This window comes from Bubalus bubalis, chromosome 5 (genome assembly GCF_019923935.1).
Source record: "Bubalus bubalis isolate 160015118507 breed Murrah chromosome 5, NDDB_SH_1, whole genome shotgun sequence".
NCBI classification, from domain to species: domain Eukaryota; kingdom Metazoa; phylum Chordata; class Mammalia; order Artiodactyla; family Bovidae; genus Bubalus; species Bubalus bubalis.
The window spans coordinates 36,292,271-36,311,771 of NC_059161.1; the positions used below are offsets into that span (position 1 = coordinate 36,292,271).

The 19,501-nt window shown below is 41.7% G+C and overlaps 1 protein-coding gene across 4 annotated transcripts in view; it reads right to left on the minus strand.

Annotated features, from left to right (window-relative positions):
* Positions 1-19,501, minus strand: part of RERE (arginine-glutamic acid dipeptide repeats) — a 412,205-nt gene that overhangs the window by 281,607 nt on the left and 111,097 nt on the right. The window contains exon 1 of one of the 4 annotated variants that reach the window (XM_006076677.3): positions 18,386-18,750. The exons of the other annotated variants lie outside the window; for them this stretch is intronic. The gene's annotated coding sequence lies outside the window, so the exon portion shown is untranslated. Of the gene's footprint in view, positions 1-18,385; positions 18,751-19,501 lie in introns of those variants that run through there. 4 annotated transcript variants of the gene reach the window in all.

Here is a 19,501-nt window from a genome sequence, read left to right on the forward strand (position 1 = left end):
TGGCCACCTGATGCAAAGAACGGACTCACTGGAAAAGACCCTGATGCTGGGGAAAATTGATGGCAGGAGGAGAAGGGGACGACAGAAGATGAGATGGTTGGATGCCGTCACTGACTCAAGGTACACAAGTCTGAGCAAGCTCCAGGATCTGGTGATGGACAGGGAATCCCGGCGTGCCACAGTCCATGGGGTCACAAAAAGTCGGACCTGACTGAGCCACTGAACTGAACAGGACTGTCTACAGTCAGGTGCTGTATTCTTTGTAACTGCACAACTAATAACAGCAAGTAAATTACATCTCACTTCCCTTACATCATTTATGGAATATAAGCAATTCCTCATATTTCAAAACAAATTTCACTATCAAATGCACAGCCTTTAACCTTGCTCCTTAAGCTGTTTGGGGGCAGCGGGGGAGGTCAGTGTTTAAATGCAACTTCCCTATGTACATTTTTGTTTTGGTATTGATTTCAATAATCTGTCCAATTGAGTATAATCTGTCAAGGATTCTCTAAACGATTGTGACCATGTTGTGTCTTATGAATGTATTTCCTGGTTTCATTGAGATCAAAATGTACACTATTTATTGACAATAAGCCTTCTAATATATAGATGATGACAATTAATGCTACCTATAAAACAAAGAGAACAGTATACTAACTCACTAATGTCTCTATATCCAGGAACGTGAAGCAAGCAAATGATTATTTAAGAAAAATGCTGACTCTTACAATATAACCTAGAACAAAAATTATAGACACAAGTAATGATGTATGCTTCATAGGTACACCAGCGTCAGTCAGGTTTTGTTAACCAAAAGTTTATTAGAATGATGAGAGATTTTTTCACATGCCTTAATTCAAAGAGAAATCAAGAATCTGAGTCTCAGGAAGACAACATATTCGAAAGTGGGAAATAGGGACTTCTCTGGTGGCACAGTGGTGAAAAATCCACCTGCCAATGCAGGCAATTCCCAGTCCCAGAAAATTTCACAGGCTGCAGAGCAGCTAAACCTGTTCACCAAAACTACTGAAGCCTGTGTGTGCTAGACTCCAGCTGCCTCAACTACTGAAGCCCTGGCACCCTAGACCCTGTGCTCTGCAACAGGAGAAGGCCCGCTCACTGCAACTAGAGGAAGCCTGCACAAAAGCAATGAAGACCCAGTGCAGCCAAAAAATTTTTAAAGGAAAAAATAAATTCTTAAAAAGTGGGAAATAAAACTTCTCAGTGCTATGATGTGGTAGAATGAGCATTGCAGAAGCCTGAAGATGCCAACCAGAAGTGAGGCTCTATTATGCACCAACTCTGAACCTCACTTTCTTTAGCTTAAAATTCTTCACCTTAAAGAACAAAAAATAAATACAACTATAAAATTCAGCAAACATCAACTGAATGACTTTGTAAACCAAATGCAACAGATGTTACAAATTAACAATATTTTAAGTCTGCGGTGTCGCAAAGAGTCAGACACAACTGATTGAGTGACTAACCCTTTCACTTTAGGGACCCAAAACCTGTAGGATTAAGAACACTGAAGCTTGAACATTCAAACAGACAGTGATATGGGGGCCCAAAGAGGCCACGTGGCAACCCTTCAACACACCACATGTTTTACAACTAAATATCCCTCCTGTGCAGCTTCCCAAGGGGCGGCACAGTGGTAAAGAACCCTCCTGCCAAAGCTGGAGCCCAGGAGACCCAGGTTCCATCCCTGGGTTGGGACGATCCCCTGGCAAAGGGAATAGCAACCCACTCCAGTATTTTGCCTGGAGAATTCCATGGACAGAGGAGCCTGGTGGGCTACAGTCCATGGGGTCGCAAAGAGTCAGACTTGACTGAGCATGTAAGCCCCTCTTATGCACCTCAGCCCCCTTGCTGTCCCTTTTTCTGTGAGTCTCTTCAGGCTTGTTCTGCACTTTTTCCCTAATTCTCTCCTACAGCGTGGCACCAAAGGTCACTGCTCATATCTAATGATTCTACATTAAGGTCTAGAGAAATTAAACTGCTGAACCCTGCTAAAAAGGGAAAAAGGGGGGAAAATACCTTTCCACAAACATTTTCAGTAACACACACTCAAGTGTGCTATAAACCATGTGCTGTAGATGGCCTCAAGGAAAACCAATCCCCAGAGTTACTGGTGCCATTTTTGACAGAAAACCAGCAAAGGTATTTACAAAGGTATAAAACAAAAAATACTCATTTATGCCAGAAAATAAAAACAAAATGTATTGCATATCTAATTTTTTAAACACAACTATAACTCTATGGAGTTATTAAACCTACTCTTAATTAAAAAACAAAGGACTCTTTTTGTTCAGTGAACAAGAAGACGGTGAAGAGGTGGCCTTGGAGTCCCTCCTGGCGGTGGCTATGCAACCTTCCACTATATGAGATGAAAGCTTAGAAAAAGATACCTGTGGTATTGATTAATCCTGCCAGTGCATGGCCCCAAAAAACAGTTTATGCCATAGGCCCTCCTTCAGTGCTAAATTAACAATACCATTTAAAACGTTTAAAATACTATTTTTAGCTTTTTACAACTGCCCTTGCAGGATCTTAGTAATAAAAGATAGATACTAAATAAAATGTCCACTGAGAGTCATGCTAAAGAACTTAAATTTTTTCATGGTTCAAAGAGTGCCAAAAGTCTTTAAAGCATACTTCAGTGACAAAGTGCACTTTCAATGAATCAGACCATCAAATAATACATTAGGAATATTAAAACTTCATCATCTTTAATTACAGACATTTGCAAGAAAAGCCAGTATCATCACGGCAGTGTCATGAAACAAGAAATCATGTCTCACTTTAATAATGTCCTAGACATAAACAAAAAGCCCTCAATCCTGTCACATGGTGGAATTAATGCTGAAAATACACAACCTTATAAAATCATCTGTCAAACAGTATATATTAAGAACTTCCCTGACAGTAGAAGATTCTGCACTTCCACTGCAGAGGGCATGGGTTCTCCCGCTAGACATGGAACTAAGATCCCACATGCCAGACAATGAGCCCCTCTACCTCAAAAAAAAATTTTTTTTACAACACTGTAGATCATATGTTTGCTATGACCAGTGCGCTCTCTTGGCAAAACTCTATTAGCCTTTGTCCTGTTCATTTCATACTCCAAGGCCAAATTCGCCTGTTACTCCAGGTGTTTCTTGACTTTCTACTTTTGCATTTCAGTCCCCTATAATGAAAAGGACATTCTGGGGTGTTAGTTCTAAAAGGTCTTGTAGGTCTTCATAGAACCGTTCAACTTCAGCTTCTTCAGGGTTACTGGTTGGGGCATAGACGTGGATTACTGTGATACTGAATGGTTTGCCTTGGAAACGAACAGAGATCATTCTGTCATTTTTGAGATTGCATCCAAGTACTGCATTTTGGACTCTTCTGTTGACCATGATGGCCACTCCATTTCTTCTGAGGGATTCCTACCCGCAGTAGTAGATATAATGGTCATCTGAGTTAAATTCACCCATTCCAGTCCATTTCAGTTCGCTGATTCCTAGAATGTCGACATTCACTCTTGCCATCTCCTGTTTGACCACTTCCAATTTGCCTTGATTCATGGACCTGACATTCCAGGTTCCTATGCAATATTGCTCTTTCCAGCACCGGACCTTGCTTCTATCACCAGTCACATCCACAGCTGGGTATTCTTTTTGCTTTGGCTCCATCCCTTCATTCTTTCTGGAGTTATTTCTCCACTGATCTCCAGTAGCCTACTGGGCACCTACTGACCTGGGGAGTTTCTCTTTCAGTATCCTATCATTTTGCCTTTTCATACTGTTCATGGGGTTCTCAAGGCAAGAATACTGAAGTGGTTTGCCATTCCCTTCTCCAGTGGACCACATTCTGTCAAATCTCTCCATCCTGACCCACCCGTCTTGGGTTGCCCCACACGGTATGGCTTAGTTTCATTGAGTTAGACAAGGCTGTGGTCCGTGTGATCAGATTGGCTAGCTGGATCTTCAAAAAAGCAAGAGAGTTCCAGAAAAACATTTATTTCTGCTTTATTGACTATGCCAAAGCCTTTGACTGTGTGGATCATAACAAACTGTGGAAAATTCTGAAAGAGATGGGAACACCAGAACACCTGACCTGCCTCTTGAGAAACCTATATGCAAGTCAGGAAGCAACAGTTAGAACTGGACATGGAACAACAGACTGGTTCCAAACAGGAAAAGGAGTATGTCAAGGCTGTATATTGTCACCCTGCTTATTTAACTTATATGCAGAATACATCATGAGAAACGCTGGGCTGGAGAAGCACAAGCTGGAATCAAGATTGCCGGGAGAAATACCAATAACCTCAGATATGCAGATGACACCACCCTTATGGCAGAAAGTGAAGAGGAACTCAAAAGCCTCTTGATGAAAGTGAAAGTGGAGAGTGAAAAAGTTGGCTTAAAGCTCAACATTCAGAAAACGAAGATCATGGCATCTGGTCCCATCACTTCATGGGAAACAGATGGGGAAACAGTGGGAACAGTGTCAGACTTTATTTTTTTGGGCTCCAAAATCACTGCAGATGGTGACTGCAGCCATGAAATTAAAAGACGCTTACTCCTTGGAAGGAAAGTTATGACCAACCTAGATAGCATTATTCAAAAGCAGAGACATTACTTTGCCAACAGAGGTCCGTCTAGTCAAGGCTATGGTTTTTCCTGTGGTCATGTATGGATGTGAGAGTTGGACTGTGAAGAAGGCTGAGCGCCAAAGAATTGATGCTTTTGAACTGTGGTGTTGGAGAAGACTCTTGAGAGTCCCTTGGACTGCAAGGAGATCCAACCAGTCCATTCTGAGGGAGATCAGCCCTGGGATTTCTTTGGAAGGAATGATGCTAAAGCTGAAACTCCAGTACTTTGGCCACCTCATGCGAAGAGTTGACTCACTGGAAAAGACTCTGATGCTGGGAGGGATTGGGGGCAGGAGGAGAAGGGGATGACAGAGGATGAGATGGCTGGATGGCATCACTGACTCGATGGACGTGAGTCTCAGTGAACTCCAGGAGTTGGTGATGGACAGGGAGGCCTGGCATGCTGCGATTCATGGGGTCGCAAAGAGTCGGACACGACTGAGCAACTGAACTGAACTGAGAGATAAAATTTTAGTTATATTCATTTATGAAGAAAGCAGCTGAGTAGACCTGGACTAGAGACAAAATTTTAGTTATATTCATTTAGGTAATTCTTAGAGCCTAAGTCCTAGGGCACAGTGCAGAAAACTGACATCTATTCTGTGTCAGTTACTGTTCTAGGTGCCAGGGACAAATCAGTAAATTGCACAGTTAAAATCCCTGCCCTTCAGTACTTTACATTCTAGTGGGAAGAACAAGGAATAAGTAATGAAAATAAACACATATATAGTATATAAGAGGAGGACAGTCTAGAGGGAAAAAAACAGAGCAGGGCAAGGCAAACAGAGACGGAGGGTCAAGGTAGGCCTCACTGACACGTGAAAGGAAGAACACACAGATATCTGGGGACAGGGAACAGGCAGCGCCAAGGGCATGTCAATGTTTACTTGAGCAGTTTCCCTGGAATGGTGGGTGATGGATTTAAGAGAGGTGAGGAGAGCTGGGGACCTTGAGTGCAGAAAACTCATGTTACGATGTTTTGCTGCAAGGCAGAGCAGAGAAATAAGGGCAATGGGGTCAAAGAGGGGGAAGATTTTTATTTTGTATTTGTCTTAAGATGGGAGAAAAGCAGAAAATCTCTATGATCCAACAGAGTTCAAAACATGCATGATGTGAGAGACAGAAAATGACTATGTGAGGGAGAAGATGGATGCTCTATCTCTGGGCAGTGGGGAAGGCAAGGTTTGTGCTGTAAGCTGGGCCTGAGAGGTGGTGGTGTCAGCAGAAGTCCTCTTTGGACTGGTTTGGTTCATCTCACAGAAGCAGAAAACCCAGCATTAAGACAGGGAAGAAGCATTTAACAATCAGCTAGGACAGCAAGCAAGTGAATGGACTAGGAGAGGAAAAAAGCAGCCTTAAGGGCCCACTTGATTTTCATGAACTAACTGGGAAACAGCATGAAGAAAGTCCCATAATCTAAGAAACACCCGCCATCAGCCTTTCTACTAACAAATGAACACAAATTGCTCGAGATGGAAAATGTATAAACATATTTTGGGCACATCAAATGTAGAAACAAAGCTCTGGGAAAGTTGCAATTTCTCCAGATAATATGTTAAAAGAGACTACAACTCTTTTCACATTATATTCATAACTGCTTATCATCCCCTTGAAAGGAGTCATCAGTCACTGAAGGATTTAATAACCTTGGGCTAAAGTTAATTCCCTTATGTCAGACCAGTATAAACAAGAGATGGGTCTGAATGCCTTAAGCCAATTATATACTGTAATACTAAATCATATAGATAAGTTATATTCTTATTCATAGAACAAATTTACACATAAAAGATTATCTAGGAACATTCAATTAATCACCAGAAACTGCCATATAAAACCTATTCCTAGTTATATTATGATGCTGCTGTTGCTGTTTAGCCACTAAGTCGTGTCCCACTCTTTTGCAACCCCATGAACTGTAGCCCATCAGACTCCTCTGTCCATGGGATTTCCCAGGCAAGAATACTGGAGCGGGCTGACACTTCCTTCTCCAGGGGATCTTCCAACCCAGGGATCAAACATGCGTCTCCTGCAATGCAGGTGAAGTCACCAGTAAAACTGGTACGAGACTGCAAATACACTAAAAACCATTAACATGTACAATTTTTTAATAGATCTGGTAAGGAAATTTTATCTCAATTTTTTTTAATCTATTACAACTTTTTGATCTCACATGAATCACTTTATCATCAGGAAGTAAAGTTTTGTGCTTTTTAATTCTACTTTGTTAAAATTTAATGGGAAATGGAGCAAATACAGTATATTCTGATGGTTCATAAATATTTTCAGGGATTCAGAACTCATTCAGAATGAAGGACAGAGTCTGGGTGGAAGTTTGGAGTGGAGGGTTTCCCCCCACTTTTAACTAATTAAAGTTTTAGGTTCTAACCCTCCTGTTTCACCCCTTTGATCAAGACATACTCAAAGCACCTTGACCAAAACAAACAGCAATCTTTTGACCATGGGTAGCCCCAAATAACTCCTACATATTAGAATCTCACCAGCAAGACTAAAAAGCAAACCTATATGCAGACCTATAGAAGAATAAAATGTGCTAAGTATGAATTCAGGTAATACATTTCTTAGAGCTAACACAGGAATTTTATACTTCAAATCTAACCATCAGGCCAAACAAAGAACTTATAAATTCTACTTTTCTCCCTGAAAAGACAGTAAAGATAAATAAATTCAACTACTTCACCACTGATGTTTCAAAAATTCTCAAGTTGAAATGTAAAAAGCAGGAAAACTCCCCACTTTGAAAATAATATCCCTGTAAAGACTAAAAGTAAAGGTTATATTCTTCTAAGCAGAAGAATTGTAAGACAACTGACAATATTAAGGTGTTCATGGAAAAAATAATAGATATAGAAGTCAGAAAACAAGGCTATTTATTAAAGAGGCTCGGGAACTTCCAAAATGGACACTGTGAACATGAGCAGCTCAGCTGACTTCTCCTGACCTGGCTCTCTCACATGAGAAGCCAGCATCTGCTCTACTGCCTTCTAAAGGTATTGTGAGAACCAACCAGAGGTCAGGAAGGCTAGCCAGTAGGGGTAAAGCCTTCTGCAAACAGAAGCATCATCCCCATTTCCCTCTCAAAAAGCTGTCTCTGTGATAAGCTAATGATCACCTTCTACTCTTCATGTATGAAATTTACTCTGTGTTTTAGTCTGCTCAAGCGCTATGTCAGAATACCACAGACTGGGTGGCTTAAAAAAAGTAATGTATTTCACCCAGTTCTGGGGACTGCAAGTCCAAAGTTCCCAACTCAGTTCACTCAGTCTCCCACCTTCTCATTGTGCCCTCACATGGCAGGGCGAGACGTCGCACTCTTTCTCTTCAGACAGGGACACTATTCCCATCATAAGGCCCCACCCACATGACCTCAGCTAAACCTGCTGCTGCTGCTGCTGTCGCTTCAGTCGTGTCCGACTCTGTGCGACCCCACAGACGGCAGCCCACCAGGCGCCCCCGTCCCTGGGATTCTCCAGGCAAGAACACTGGAGCGGGTTGCCATTTCCTTCTCCAATGCATGAAAGTGAAAAGTGAAAGTGAGGTCGCTCAGTCGTGTCCAACTCTGTGCGACCCCATAGACGGCAGCCCACCAGGCTCCTCCGTCCATGGGAGTTTCCAGGCAAGAGTACTAGAGTGGGGTGCCATCGCCTTCTCCCATCTAAACCTGATTACCTCCCAAAGCTTCACTTTCAAATACCAAAATATTGTGGGTTAGGATAAGCATATGAAATTTGGGTGTGTGTACTCAAACGCTCAGTTTTGTTCGACTCTTTGCAACCCCGCGACTGTAGTCTGCCAGGCTCCTCTGTCCATGGGATTCTCCCAGCAAGAACCCTGGAGTGGAGTGCCAGTTCCTCCTTCAGGGACTTTTCCTAACCCAGGGATCAAATCCGCATCTCACGGCTCCCCCACTGGCAGTCAGACTCTCTGCCACTAGTGCCACCTAGGAAGCCCATCGGAAATTGGGGAGAACACAATTCAGCCCCTAGCACTCTCCTCTGTTGTTCAGTCGCTAATTCACTCTCCTCCATTACATGCTTAATGACTGTCTTCAGGCAGAAATTAAACCTTTGTATAAATTTTATATAAAAATACATAAAATGTCTATTTATACAAATACAAATCTTCAGGGGAGTGTAAAACATGGCTTACTTTCAAAAGGGCTTACTTAAGGCAGTTTACTGATATTTATACAATATAAAATTTTAAATAGATGAGGGAACTGGATGCATAACTAAGTAGCTAAAATATAGTCAGCATTTACCTGGACCAGTTACTGCTCTACACACTCTGGTATCACCTTCATGGCAGCCACACAAAGTAGGAACACTTTTTAGAAGAGGACTCTGAGCACACAGGGCTGACACTGGCTCCCTCAGGCCACACTGCAGGTCTCAGGGATTACGTGGGGTGCAGAGCCTGTATGCTAACTGTACACTACTGTATTGTTAGTTTCTTTTTAGGGACAAAGGAAAATCGAAGGGGAAGAGGGGGGACTGAGAAAATGAAACCATGAAAAAGATGTTCGGTTCATTTATGCCTTTTGTTAGATGTAGACAACATTTTATAAGCAGATAACTCAGAAGAAACTTGATTTGTCACAGGATTCTAAATCCAGAAGTCAGAAACAAACCACAGGCTCAGGAGGAGGTCGGTTCCTTCTGGAACTGAGAGCTGAGAAAAGGCTCTCCTCTGTGTCCTCATAGAGACAGCAGTCTGCCATGGCCAAGAGCACCCTCAGGAAGCCCTGGATAAACCATTCAGGACACACAAACAGCAATTCCACAGGCTCCAGACAGGTCAAGGAACTCACACCACTCTATTCAAGTAAAGCAAATCTACCCAAAATAAAAAATACACAGGATTCTTGGTAATTTAAACAGAGACTTAAGGCTCCCTAGAAGAGGAGTTCCTAAATGAGCTCCCATCTATGGACAGGCTGCAAGAACTCCATAAATGACCTGCAGCTGTGTACTGTGGACATGCAGGCAAATGTTCACAGCTCTGCTCTGCAGGAAAAACCACAGCTTACACCAATACTCAACGGAGTCTCTGACAGAAAGTTAAGAACCCTTGACAAAGGAATGAATGATCTGCGTAACCCCCAGGAGAACCTATTCAAATCATCTTCAACACCAAGGCTGTGGGGAGACACCGGGCACAGTTAGGTTGATGTTCGTCTCCAGTAAGTAACTACTGGACAGATACAAAGGCAAAAATATTCTAAATAAACCATACCTGGGAAGTAATTCTAACCTTGTTTCAGAAGTGTGCAGTATTTACCTAATAGTAAAACCCTTCAATATTCAATGCTGCAATTTATAACCTCCAAAAGTCAAAATCTACGTGAAAGTCGCTCAGTTTGGTCTGACTCTGTGCGACCCCATTGACTATACAAAGGCAAGATCAAACAGTCCTCATCTCTGAGTACTCTGATCACTCAATAAATGGTCATGCAATAATTAATGTAAATCTTTACTTTTATAAGTATCTAGCAAATAAGGCTCAATGGATGTGAACTTAAGAAAACACCAGGAGACAGTGGAGGACAGAGGAGCATGGTGTGCTGCATGGCCCCGCAAAGAGCTGGACACCACTAAATGACTGAACCACCACCAAAAGCAAATATGGACCTTAGGCCGGAATGAGTTTATTTTTAAACAGTCTAAGTATCTCTTTCTCTCCGTAAAATGAAATCTTTTGCCAAATGAGGAACACAGGTAACCAAGAGGTTCCATGTTTTGTTGTGATCCACATACTCAAAGGCTTTAGTGTAGTCAATGAAGCACAAGTAGATGTTTTTCTGGAATCCTCTTGGTTTTTCTATGATCCACTAGATGTTGGCAGTTTGATCTCTGGTTCCTCTGCCTTTTCTAAATCTACCTTGTACATGTGAAAGTTCTTGGTTCACGTACTGTTGAAGCCCAGCTTGAAGGATTTTGAGTATTACCTTGCTACCATGTGAAATGAGAAATGGTGCGGTAGTTTGAACATTCTTTGGCATTGCCTTTCTTTGGGATTGGAATGAACACCTGACCTTTTTCAGTCCTGTGGCCACTGCTGAGCTTTCCAAATTCTTGGCATATTGAGTGCAGCACTTTCACAGCATCATCTTTTAGGATTTGAAATAGCTTAGCTGGAATTCCATCACCTCCACTAGCTTTGTTCATAATGATGCTTCCTAAGGCCCACTTGACTTCACACTCCAGGATGTCTGACCCTAGGTGAGTGACCACACCACCATGGTTATCTGGTCATTAAGACCTTGTTTTGTACAGTTCTGTGTATTCTTGCCACTTCTTAATCTCTTCTGCTTCTGTTAGGTCCTTACAGTTTTTGTCCTTTATTGAGCCCATCTTTGCATGAAATGTTCCCTTGGTATCTCTAATTTTCTTGAAGAGATCTCTAGTCTTTCCCATTCTATTGTTTTTCTCTATTTCTTTGCATTGTTCACTTAAGAAAGTTTTCTTATCTCTCCTTACTATTCTTTGGAACTCTGTATTCATTTGGATATATCTTTTCCGTTCTCCTTTGCCTTTTGCTTTTCTGGTTAACAGTAAGGTATCAATATTGCGTCATCAACTCTACGTACCACAGTAACACAAGATGTTAATAAGAGGGACAACAGGGTGGAAAGAGACTGTACAAGTGGGGACTCTCTACTTTCCACTCCAGTTTGCTATAAAATTAAACTGCTCCCTGTAATAAATTCTATTGATTTAATTAATTTATTAAACAGTGGTTTAATTTTTAGTGTTTTATGTATCACATAAATAAAATATTTACTTATCCAATAATAAATGTTCATGCAATAAATTTAAGCCTGTTCACAAAACTGAAGAAAGCTTTCCCCAAAAAAAGTGAGACTGCTTTAGACATTACTTTCTTCTAGCACTTTCTATTCTTTTCCATTCAAAGATCAAAACTTACCCTGCTCCTGCTGCCCCCCTCCACAGAGTGAACACTAACTGCTCTACTTCCTTCACTGCACATTTAATGTGTTTTTTAAAAAGGTGAACATTCCATTGCTGAACACTTACCCTTATCTATTTATCTATTCAATGTGAGAATTATGCTCTGTGGAAAGAGCACAGCCCATGAAAGAGATACTGCCCAGGTAGGTAGTCAAAAGAATATGTTGTTATTGAGTTACTAAGCCATGTCTGACTGTTTGCGACCCCATGGACCGTACCTCACCAGGTTCCTCTGTCTATAGGACTTCCCAGACAAGCATAATGGAGTGGGTTGCCATTTCCTTCCCCAGAGGATTTGCCTGACCTAGGGATCAAACCCATGTCTCCTGCATTGAGAGGCTGATTCTCTACCACTGGGCGACCTAGAAAGCCCTAATAGTATACACTTAGGTTAAAAGTATTCTACATAATTTTTCTCATTATAAGATGATAGGGAAGTGGGAAGTGAAGTTGCTCAGTCGTGTCTGACTCTTTGCGACTCCATGGACTGTAGCTGACCAGGCTCCTCTGTCCATGGGATTTTTTAGGCAATAGTACTGGAGTGGACTGCCATTTCCTTCTCCAGGGATCTTCCCAACCCAGGGATCGAACCCGGGTCTCCAGTATTGTAGACAGACGCTTTACTGTCTGAGTCACCAGGGAAGCCCTTATAAGAAGATATCCACACACACAAAAAAAGACAACAGTAAGAGGTAATACCTAGAACCAAAAGGAGAAAACAACTGTTTAAATGGTTTGATCTTGGTTTTGAAAAACCAAAATTTAAAAGATTATGTTTTTCTACATAATTTTGGTCAATTAATAAAAAATGTGCTTGTCTATCTTACCATCCCTGCTCACATATTTAAAATTCCTAGATAATGTTTCAAACTATTTGCCTACATTTTACATCTAATTTATGAAAACTGTTTCTTCCACTAAGCATACAAACAGTAGGAAGTGTGGCCAAAAAAATTAAGACTTAGTAATCTGAGTTCTTCCAAAATAACTTTTATTAAATCCTTGTAAAAGAAAAACGCATTTATATTGGGAAGTAGATGCGAGTGTTAAACAGTTTTTGTCTTTTTTTGTAGTGGTTGGTAACATCAAAAAAAATACAGAATGCTCACCATACTATATGTGTAAAAGTATCAACTGTATATATTTAATATATTAAAAAGGTTATTAGTAAGACAACAAAAACATCTTTTAAAACTAATCAAGCCATTCTCCAATCTCACCCCTGAGACCACATGAAAAGAACCTGGTCGTTGGCAGCTATATATAAGTACAAGGGTGTCTGTGCAAAGCATAAATCAGCCCAAGAAGAAATCGTGAAAACAACACAAAAGGAAGGAAGGAAGTGATTTCACGTGGCATTTTACTAAAGGCACAGAGGTCAAGTTTCTACTGCTGCTGAGGTTCAAAACCAGCAGAGACTTGACAATATCACTGTTTCTAACCAGCTCTTCTTAAATTATTAGAAGATAATCTGGTGAGTTTGAGGTAAATACAGCTGTGAACACAGCAGCACACACCATCTGGAGGCGTTTGACTTAAGCAATTTTTAAATGCACAATATATTCAACTCTATTTTGTTCCTTTGCAGTGAAACAGTCATATACAAACTGACCCTTTTTTTTCAACCGCAACTGCAAAAGTTGATTCACTTTGTGGAAACAAGACATGACAAACAGATCTAATTGTTTGTCTTTAGAACCAAGAGATTATTTCTGATCTATACTGGCAAAAATATTTTAGCTTTATACAGGGTCCCCCCAGACTTACCTACCATATTCTTTAAACTCTTCACAAGTAACATCTGGCTAAACCTCTAAAATCAAAGTATTTTCTTATTTCTAAAGCAATTCACATCCATTAACCTCATTTTATCGCGAAAACCTGAACACAAGTGTCATGTGAATCACCATAAAATCTAGCCTACAGACACAACTGCCATTAACCTCTTTAACGCAGCAGCCAGTTAATGCCATTAACCTGTAACCTCTTTCAGCCACCTTCCATCATTCCTTCCCTGGCTACCAAACTTCTCAACATTTCCTTACCAACTGCAAACAAGCTTCCACCATTGCAGGCCATCCTCCACCTCCCGGGCTGCTCTGCTCAAAAACTCCTTAGGAGTACCACTGACTCCTGATTATGTAATTGGTTGGTACTTTTTTTCAATAGTGTTTTCTCAGTTCTCATTCTCTAGTCCAAAACCTAGAACATGTGATTCTACTGTCACCCCCTACACACTTAGAAGCACCATCCTCCTCCCTTTATCCCCTTTGTATTGCTTTACCTTTCAGACCTCTTTCACTCAAATCGTTCTTCCATTTCCTCCTCTTGCCATAACATCAGCTTTCCCTTTCTAATAACTTCATGCACAGCATCACCTCAGCACTGGTTCCTCCTGTGTGAGATTCAGTGAGGGCCCTCTGGTAGCATAAACAACTCTCAATGTTGGTTGGGCCACGGGTGTGAGCAGAAATGTCAGGGGAAGCCCTTTCACAGAGGTCACCTCTAATAGGATGAAACGGGGTCAAGGAAAGAACAAGGTTCAGTCTCTGGCTTGCAATCCTGACCTCCCCACTGACCAGCTACAGGCCTTGGTCAAACTGCTCAACTCCTCTAAGCCTTAGGTCTCCTTCCTCGTACTTCAGAGGTATTTAGACCTGCAAGAATTAAACAATTCATTCAGGAATGAGCACTATTAACGTTTGGTGTATTCCTTTCTAATTTTTTTTATTAGCCTCTGTGAGTAAATGTGGATGTGCACATAACTGGAATCACACTGCAGAACAGTTTGGCATCTATGGTTTTTTCCCACTGAGCTTTACATTAAATTTTTATATCATGGTAATTTTTTTAGTGGTTGCATAATATTTCTTCTTATGGATGGACCATGATTTAACATTTCCCTTCTACACTGGGTGCTTAAACTGACAAATCACTGTTTCTTTTTTGTTCCTTTTTTTTTTCCCTTTCCCAGAAAAAGTCTCTTCCTCCTTCTCTATTCCACCTATGAACCAAAATTTGTTAACAATGGCTATATCATCAAATAGTATGAGAAACAATTTTATTAAGGAAAAAGAAAACAATGGCTTAAAGAATAAACATATTAAACTAAAACTCACTGGCATGACCTGAAGTTATCTTTGGAAGTTTTGTGAATCATCACCCTCTTTTTGTTTGGTCTTCCCTCACTGGAATGTAAGTGCTGCTGAAAACAGGGGCTTCATCTAGTTTGTATCTTTAGCCACCAAAGCAGTACCTAGAGCATAGACAGTGTTCTCTATATTAAGCACCAGCTGTCGTCATGTGTAGGCACTTCGTAAGCATTTTGCACACCCTCTGAGGTAGACATCATTTTTCCCACAAAGAGGCTAAAAGATAACGTATCCTAGGTCTCACAGTGAAAGAGTGGTTGAACTGAGATTAGAACAGTTGAGCTATTTACCACCAACTCATAATGAATAAATTGATTAATTATACCAGCGGCGCTTCCAAGTGACAGCATTAAAATTTGAATATGCTGATTTTTTCTACTAATTAAATTTAACTACTGCTTTTCTACCTTTCATTACAAATATGTAAGTATATCAACTATATTGAGAATTAAAAAGATTCTGGTGGTGATGCTGCTGCTGCTGCTGCTGCTAAATCACTTCAGTCATGCTAATCACCATCAAAATCTGGAATTTAAAAATACGGTCAAATACATACAAATAAACTTCTGAAATAACGTGTCTGGAGTTAGGATACTTACTATACTTCTATTTTTCCTTTGATTCAGAACTCTTTGGTGCCAATCTAAATGTCTTGATTTCTTTTAATTAAGGAAAACATTTTATGATGTTACATTGAAATTATTACATTTTCTAGAAGATGTTGCACTCTTTTTCCTCATTTCAGGTTATTTTAAGAAGGACACATTTCTACAATGAGTTAAAAAAATATCTCAACCTGAACCAGCTTCCTTTCTCCACTAACTACACCCCAGTCCCCAACACTACCCCCACAAATCCCTCCAACAACACATCCCCTATGTTCTTCATCAGTAAAATGCGCCACTGAAAAGGCATCAGATTAGCTTTATATATCAACAGATTTGTCAATTTTGCTTTTTGACTTTTCTCCTTATTTTAAAAATATGGTAGACACTCTTGGAAACCATGGTGGTCAGCATTTCTTCGAGACAAAGGCAGACAGTAAAGAGACCAAACCATTAAGAAAATGTCATTCAGATCACAGTCTATTTTACAGCCTGAAAAGCCAGAGATGCAAAGCTACTCAATCTTACAGTAAATACTTTCCAGTAACTTAGCCAAAAGCACATTTAAAAATAACACAGGTAGCCACACACAGCCCTGAACAGAGACATTTCTGAATCTTTGTGTTAATCATCTAGTCCCTGGCCAAACTGCTGTGCATCAAAAGTTCTTAGTCCCCTTGGTAAGTGTAACAAGATAGAGACAGGGAGAAACATTGTAGCCATGTTATCTCCACTGAACTAACATTTATTCTGAGTTTTACAAACTAATCCTAGAATAGCAAACAAAGACCCAGTTTAAAAAAAAGCAGGCTTCCTATGTCATTATAAAATGGATGGTTCCATTGGCTACTCAGACTAACACAATAGCAAGCAAAACCCTTTGACCTTGGAAAAGCATACTAAACATAATACCTACTGCTAAATTACATGGTTTACCAATTTCCTCAAAACCAAAAATAAATCTCTCACAAGTAAACTATTACAAGAGTAAACAAAAGCTTGTCTTGTTCTATCATTTGCTTAAAAGCAAGCACAGTGGCGGTGGGAGAGGGATTAAGAAACACAGCCAGACAAATCCATAAAACCTCCAGTGTAAGATAAAACTACCCTGCAGGAGCAACCAATGCAGTCTGACCCAACAGCTGTACACAGTTGCACTAATTAAAATGAAGAGCTAGTCTGCATAACACACAGGCCATTCACTGGACCTTCCAGATAAGTTGGCCGGGGTTCACCATGGCACTCCCCCTCAGCAGACCTACAAGCTAAAAAATAAATTGGCACATGGCTCAGGGCACTTGCATGTGAAAATACATACACATTCTAGCATTCAGGAATCATCACAACCACGTAGACTGGAACATATCCTATAGGCTATAAAAACCCACACACACACAAAGGAAGTGGTACGGCTACATTACGTCAGCTCTCGCCTCAATTCATAAATGCAAAAACCACAAAACAAGACAAAAACCTAAACGGCCTTTGGCTGGAAACCTTCTAAGAGTGAATGGATGTAGGTTAAGTCTTTAAATATGTTACTGAACGGGACTCGTTGATGCATTGCTTTCAACAGCCACAGGGAAGGCAGAAATGTAATCGTAGTCCATTCTCTCAGAATGCAACCAGATCAAATAACATTTCAAGCACAGCCTGCCAAGCACCAGGGCCTGCCAGAATACAATGAGCACTCAAGTGCTCTGGACTGAAAACCACCTTTCACTGGTCCCAGAGATCTTTATAAAATAGTTTAAACACTACTAAATTACAGAGTTGGAAAAAAACAAACACAAGGCTTCTAACTGCAGCTCCCATACTACTGCAAAGTTGCTGGTAAGCCTCTAAAATGTCCGCCTTGTGTTATTTAACCAGGCAATGCACATGTTCAGAAAGGCAATTGCCTCTCAGAGCCCAAACCTAACACGCACGTAAAAATGGAGAGTTTTGGTTGTGCATCTGGAAATAATTGCCCACAGATCAACAGGCTTACATGGGATATTGTTCCAGTCTGTATGGTTTCAAATCATGTCTACTTTAAATTTGGAGCTCTTAGGAAGGAAAATGAAAAAGAAAGTAAGAAAGGGCCAGAATTGTGGGCACACAATTTTAAGGACTCTGTCAACTCTGTTCTCAACATGCACTCGGTGGCTCAAACTTAAAGCACAGACACACATATCAAAGGGGAAAACCAATCTACTGGCCTCGGTGCTCATTCACATACCATTTTTTTTAAATTGCCATATGATTGAGAGGAGGCCTTCAGCCAAACAACACCCCAAAGACAGCATAGGCACATGTGGGCCAGAAAGGTGAAAGGCCAAGAGAGTACACCCAAGGGATCAACTGCAAGTTTCTTTCTCAGCAAACAAAAAGTGGTCAAGCAGGTCTCTCCCCAGCTTCAACCACAGAGCAAGATCTAAGCAAACAGGGGAGGGGTCGGGAAGTCATCATCTCAAACCCGGGGAGGAAAAAAAAATAAGTTTAAACTTAGACCAATCTTCTTCAAAACCATCCTTGCGTTTTAGCTAACCTGGTAAAATAAGGGTATTCTGGATCCAGGAAACAAACTATTTTTGTCACCTAAGCAGTCCTAAATTACTTTATAACCAAGTCCATCCAATTCACTTTATTTTTAAATCTAAATTTGCTCCACTGTAAGCAGTAAAGTTCCTAATCAAACAGCGGCTTTTGGATTACACACTGTTCATATTCAGTTTTCCTTTTAAAGAACACACACACACACTCCTTTAAAAAAAGAGAAGTATTTCTCTGCCCTAAACAAGTTTCTTAATTGGTTATTTAACTGAGATTTCTAGAGTTTTGACAGTTTAAAAAACAAAACAAACTAGTGAGCCCAACAGAACTGCCATGGGACACAACCAATACCTATTCCTGATTCCTGGAAAGCCACCGCCATTCCCGGTAATCCCTGAGCTGTTCCCCTTTCTGGGGTCATCACACACTGGGGTAATCCACAGACTAGCTTCCACCCACCTCGAGAGCCCCTGCGCCCGCAGCTGTCCAACTTCTTGGCCCAAGACCCGCGTTCCCCTCGCAGCCAGAGGGGCCGGCCACTTCCCGGCGGCGGATCGCAGCCGGAGCTGAGCTCTCGGGCCTCCTCTCCTCTCCTCCTCCTCGTCCTCCGGTGCAGAGCTCCCTCGTAAACTCAGGCCGGCGGGCACCGGCGGGACAGACTGGGGCTCAGGACGTGAAATGCACTTGCTAAACAAAAGGAGGCCAGGGCGGCCGCTGGGCAGCCGGGCGCGGGCTCAGGTCCCCGCGGCGCGGCGGCTCCTGAGGCGGTAGCCGCGCCGGGCCCCGCCCGCGGCTGGAGGAAGCGGCCGCCGCGGCTCACGCTTCTTCAGCCCGGGCGGCCTGGCCGACACTGCCACATGCCTGTGACCCAGACGCTGGGAGAGAAAGAGCAGCCTCCCGCGGCGGCGGCGGCGGTGGCCGGCAAAACCCGGGCTGGAGCCCGGCCCGCTCGGCGCGAGCCCCTGCCCGCCGCCACCGCGGGCGCGCGCACACACAAAGCTGCGGCAATTGTATCTCCGGACCAACTCGGCCAGCCTCCCCTCCCTCCAGACCTCCCTCTCCTCCCAACAGCCGAACCGGGAGACTGTGTGATTGATGGCAGCTCTTAATAGCGTGGTCAGCTAGAAAATGCATCTGCAAGCAAGATATTAAAGAGGCAGCGCATCCCCGTGAGTGATCAGCAGTTCACACATCCTAGAGCTGCCTCTGCTTCTGCCAGGAATATTAATGCCAACCACCTCTGACGTCTAACAAATGCAGATGAAATAACCAACAATCACAGACACGGTGAACATTTGTTTCAAAGAAGCAGGAGAGCAAGAATCATCCTTTGATGTCAAACATTTCTGACCCCAATTTTCCTTACAGGTTAAGAATTCTCTGTAAGTTATTTGTTTAAAAGTCTTCTCTCCAATCTTCTTTCCCCAAGAAAATAAAGATCCATCTGCTAGACAAGGCAGAGTTTAAATAGGACTTGATTGAAATCCATCTAATAAAGAAGCAAAATAAATACACATTCCTTGCCATGTGGCCTTAAATAAACATACAATCCACCAGCTACCAGATTCCAGACCC